The sequence below is a fragment of the Sardina pilchardus genome, chromosome 18 (assembly GCF_963854185.1).
Source record: "Sardina pilchardus chromosome 18, fSarPil1.1, whole genome shotgun sequence".
Classification (NCBI taxonomy): Eukaryota; Metazoa; Chordata; class Actinopteri; order Clupeiformes; family Clupeidae; genus Sardina; species Sardina pilchardus.
In genome coordinates, this window is record NC_085011.1 from 1,412,549 (window position 1) to 1,418,548 (window position 6,000).

The following is a 6,000-nucleotide window of genomic DNA, read 5'->3' on the forward strand; positions in this document are numbered from 1 at the left end:
CTGTCTCTGTCTCAACTAAGTGCAGGCCACCTGTTTTCAACGGCACATTGCTTCTTCACTGACTATTTCGTCACTGAGCACGCCCCTTTAGGAGGCAGGAAGTGGTGTCATTTCTTCACTGAGCACGCCCCTTTAGGAGGCAGGAAGTGGTGCCATTTTGTTTCATTGAAAAACCCCATTATGATTCATCATAGTAACTAGACAATCTTTGGTAATGTAGGCCCTCCTGCTGCAGGCCTGGGGTAGTCTAGCTATCACCAGACTAAGATCAGTCTTTTGAGATTGAACATTAGTATCGGGAGTCTGCGCTTTATTTCTACTGCACAAGAGGCGTGATCAATGGGCATAGTTCAAATGACTCCGTATAGTCTGTACGCTCGGATAGTCCTTCAACCAATCAGACCAATGATCCGGGTGCGTCTTTTGGATAAGCTATTTGTGATTGGACCCAAAGGTTGTGTACAGGAAGCAGGGGAGATAGATGTGCAGGTTTTCAGGCTGAGCTGCCGGGCAGGTCAGGCAGGGTTCACCGAGCCTAGGCCTGGGGTGGACCCATGTGGATCTATGTAGGCCCTCCTGCAGTAGGCCTGGGGTGGACCCATGTGGATCTATGTAGGCCCTCCTGCAGTAGGCCTGGGGTGGACCCATGTGGATCTATGTAGGCCCTCCTGCAGTAGGCCTGGGGTGGACCCATGTGGATCTATGTAGGCCCTCCTGCAGTAGGCCTGGGGTGGACCCATGTGGATCTATGTAGGCCCTCCTGCAGTAGGCCTGGGGTGGACCCATGTGGATCTATGTAGTCCCTCCTGCAGTAGGCCTGGGGTGGACCCATGTGGATCTATGTAGGCCCTCCTGCAGTAGGCCTGGGGTGGACCCATGTGGATCTATGTAGGCCCTCCTGCAGTAGGCCTGGGGTGGACCCATGTGGATCTATGTAGGCCCTCCTGCAGTAGGCCTGGGGTGGACCCATGTGGATCTATGTAGGCCCTCCTGCAGTAGGCCTGGGGTGGACCCATGTGGATCTATGTAGGCCCTCCTGCAGTAGGCCTGGGGTGGACCCATGTGGATCTATGTAGTCCCTCCTGCAGTAGGCCTGGGGTGGACCCATGTGGATCTATGTAGGCCCTCCTGCAGTAGGCCTGGGGTGGACCCATGTGGATCTATGTAGGCCCTCCTGCAGTAGCAGCCGAGTCAGCCATGTAGTGGGTCCCCTTCTTGCCCAAGAGATCAAGAAACTAAAGAAACGCTTAATGAAGAGACCATCCTGTACAGAGAGATCAAGAAACTAAAGAAACGCTTGTGAAGACACACACACACACACACACACACACACACACACACAAACACACACACATCCTGTACAGAGAGAAATGCATGATGGCCAGACTGGAGGGTGAGCAATTTAAACAAGGACTTCTGATCATGGCCTGAGGACGGCATATATAGACTGTGTGTGTGTGTGTGTGAGAGGATGGCATATCTAGACTGTGTGTGTGTGTGTGTGTGTGTGTGTGTGTGTGTGTGTGTGTGTGTGTGTGTGTGTGTGTGAGAGGATGGCATATCTAGTGTGTGTGTGTGTGTGTGAGAGAGAGAGAGAGAGAGGACGGCATATCTAGACTGTGTGTGTGTGTGTGTGAGAGGATGGCATATCTAGACTGTGTGTGTGTGTGTGTGAGAGGATGGCATATCTAGACTGTGTGTGTGTGTGTGTGAGAGGATGGCATATCTAGACTGTGTGTGTGAGAGGATGGCATATCTAGACTGTGTGTGTGTGTGTGTGAGAGAGAGAGAGAGAGAGAGAGAGAGGATGGCATATCTAGACTGGTGCTATTCTCATGGAGAGATGATTCAGTTACTCTCTGAGGCAAAGAAATGGCCTGTTATAGCCATGATGCTGTTTCCTGTTAATGACATGGATGCAATGCCTTTATGAGTTTCGGTGTGTGTGTGTGTGTGTATGTGTGTGTGTGTGTGTGTGTGTGTGTGTGTGTGGGTGTGGGTGTGACAAGACCTCGCTGGTGAAGAGAAATAATAAAAAATAAAAAAAAAATTACATGCAACCAGTGTTAAATTCTGATCTATCGGCCTTTTATTAATTACTCAAGGCATCTAACATCCATCTGTGACTCACACCTTTAGAGTAAACTCTCACTGCTGAGATGACTTCCTCATGCATAACTGATCTAGTCTCTAGTGGTAGCCTGTGCTCATCGAGAGATTCTTAGAGTGAACTCTCGCTTGCCACATGACTTCTTCATTCACAGAATGGGCGGCTCTCTCAGTTGTTCTCTGAGGCAAAGAAATGGCCATGATGCTGTTTCCTGTTAATGTCGCAATGCCTTGGGGCAATCATGGGCTTCAGTGTGTGTGTGTGTGTGTGTGTGTGTGTGTGTGTGTGTGTGTGTGCACTCTTGTGTACATATGGTTATGACCGGCTCAGAAGTGGCAACATGAAATGGAGATGGACTACAGAGTTTTGTAAAAACAGACTTCCATTTTATTTCAAACAATGTTAATTCTGTTTTAAAACTAGACCATTTTATTTCAAATAATAATAATTTGGATTAAAACTAGACCATTTTATTTCAAATAATAATAATTCGGATTAAAACTAGGGGTTAAATTCCAAAATAACCAACAGGAGCACATGGTGTCATGACAAAAGCGAGCCTCCTCCGAAGGCAAACTCGAAGCTCTTTCATCCACACCTGATCAGGTACAGTATATCCTGCCGACACCCCAAGGTGTTTATCCACACCTGATCAGGTACAGTATATCCTGCCTACACCACCCCAAGGTGTTTATCCACACCTGATCAGGTACAGTATATCCTGCCTACGCCACCCCAAGGGGTTTATCCACACCTGATCAGGTGTGTCCTGCCTACGCCACCCCAAGGTGTTTATCCACACCTGATCAGGTGTATCCTACCTACACCACCCCAAGGTGTTTATCCACACCTGATCAGGTGTGTCCTGCCTACACCACCCCAAGGTGTTTATCCACACCTGATCAGGTGTGTCCTGCCTACACCACCCCAAGGTGTTTATCCACACCTGATCAGGTGTGTCCTGCCTACACCACCCCAAGGTGTTTATCCACACCTGATCAGGTGTGTCCTGCCTACGCCACCCCAAGGTGTTTATCCACACCTGATCAGGTGTGTCCTGCCTACGCCACCCCAAGGCTGCTGCACTACCACTGCATGCCTGCACTCTGAGCTTCAGGTTAAGGTCCAAATCGTAATCAGATTCTCCAGTAGAACTGACACAGGCACTCCCATCGTCCCGGTTACTGTAATCACTTACTGGAAACAAAGGTTTCATTTGCATCAGACTCAGAGATAGTTTGAGTGGCATGTAGTGAAAAGCCTGTGCGGCTGTATCACCAACTATTGATGAGGAGAAAGAAGAAAGATTTAGAAGAATTTAAAGAATAAATTGAAAAAGAGGGGGGTCACAAGTGCAGTGTGTGCAATTGCAATGTGGCAAGTCCATGTATTGCATTTAGTTTTGTATTCAGAGTGCGGATGTCTCAAGGAAAGAAACTTTTCGGTCTCTTTGTTGTAGCCTTGTGTGTTTAGCCCGGTGTGTTGTATTTGTGTGTTTAGCCGGAGAGAACAGAGACGTCTGCCTGACCCAGTTTCTCTTCCCTCACGGGATCGAAAAAGTACATATCGAGGGCTGAGAACCAAAGGGGCGTAAGTGACATTTCACCAACTTTACAGGAGAGCCAAAACAAATCTAACTGCTTCTATACTGTACAGTATGTTCACAGTTAAAGACCTTTGGTTTTTGTTCAATAACTATGTATTTATAAATATTTTACTTATATAATTTTGTCAGCTAAGAGAGCTCATCAAGAGCTTTCAGGTGATATAACTCAATTTTGACCAAAATGTCACTTACGCCCCTTTGGTTCTCAGCCCTCGATATAATACTAATACTTACTGTATACTCTGTCTATTGCTGTGTTTTAGCCTGTGAGAACAGAGACGTCTGCTTGAGCCCAGTATATATATATAAGTACATATGCTTATACTAATACTAACACTCTGTGTTTTAGCCTTGTGTTTTAGCCTGTGAGAACATATGTCTGCTTGAGCCCCGTTGCAGCAGTTCATTCCTGTAATCTGCGGTGAAATGAATCTCAGGAAGTGACTGTCTGCAGGAGGCCTGATGAGCACACGCTCAGAACTGATCTGCAACAGGAAGTTGTGTAAATCAACATCAATCATCTTCAACTCCAGCCACATACTAACATACGTAAACAGATATAAACCACATACTAATATGCATATACTAACCTACAGTATACAGATATAGACCACATACTAACCTATACAGATTTAAACCACATACTAACCTATACAGATATAAACCACAGATATAGACCACATACTAACAGATATAGACCACATACTAACAGATATAAACCACATACTAACAGATATAAACCACATACTAACAGATATAGACCACATACTAACAGATATAAACGACATACTAACAGATATAGACCACATACTAACAGATATAAACCACATACTAACAGATATAGACCACATACTAACAGATATAGACCACATACTAACAGATATAAACGACATACTAACAGATATAAACCACATACTAAAAGATATAGACCACATACTAACAGATATAGACCACATACTAACAGATATAGACCACATACACAACAGATATAGACCACATACTAACAGATATAGACCACATACTAATCTAAACAGATAAAAAAAACACATACTAACAACAGGAACTGTGTAGTTCTAAGATTTGTTGAGGAGCTCAATAATAATCCAACTAAATACAGTATACACACACACACACACACACACACACACACACACACACACACACATATGCGTATTTTGCAACAGAGAACATAACTCTTTACCAGAGGGAACGCAGTGGCAGCATCTGTAGAAGGTTGTTGTGCAAGGTGGCACAAAGCTCATTCTTATCTTATCTTACACATTTCACCCAAACGCGGCCCTCTCTCATTGAACCTTGCGTCCAGGGGTCGGACCAAAACCCCAATATGGTCTACGCTGCCAAGTGGTCTGTGGCGTAATTAGCTTGTGTGGAAGAATGAGGTGGTGACCATGGGAACAGCATCACCCAGGAAAACAGTATTATGGGCTGCCAAATGATTGTGGCCTCAGCTGCTCATTTATACCTTTCACTCACATCCCTGCCCCTCCCCTCTACAGCTGCCCCGCCCCTCTACAGCTGCCCCGCCCCTCTCAGACCTTTCCTTCACATCCCTGGTTTATGTTTTGATATGATAGACCTCTGAGATTAGTAGCTTTTTAGTGGTTATCACCTAATGAGGTAAATCATGTTCCATGTGCGGAATTTTGGCCCTGCTTCTTATTTTGGTCATTCTTCTTTAATCCTTAAATCCTGAGAGTATTTTAGTTTCTGTCTTTTGTGTCTGTAATATTCTCTGATGCCACAGGGCATAAAGAAAGTGTATAGTTTAGGCGGAAATGGGGGAAAATGCTGTGTTTTTGTTGGCTCAAAGAGCTCCAGTGACCTATGTTTGTCAGAGGGCTTCACCAATGTGCTTGAATGAAAGCTTAGGGTGTAGGCTAGCCTACTCTTTACAATGATACCACTCAATATACAACACTGGCAGCGTCTTAACCATGGTTCAACCAGGATATGCACCAGAATGTGATTTATTTTAGAGGGTGGTTTACTTCATTAGGTGATAACCGCTAAAAAGCTACCAATCTCAGAGGTCTAAAACATAAACTAGGGATGTGATATATATAATGTTACCTGGCATAAAAATCACAACTAGAATTTGCCAACTGCCACCCAGATGGTAGCCTACCGGTATGCTATATTTCGGGTCTTTGGCCCATGGACTAATAAAACAGAGCTCATAAGAGCAGATGGCCTATTTGTCAAGACAATGGGCCCATCCATGTTTTTTCCCCCAAGTAGACTATTAGGTCCTCCACCAGAGTGG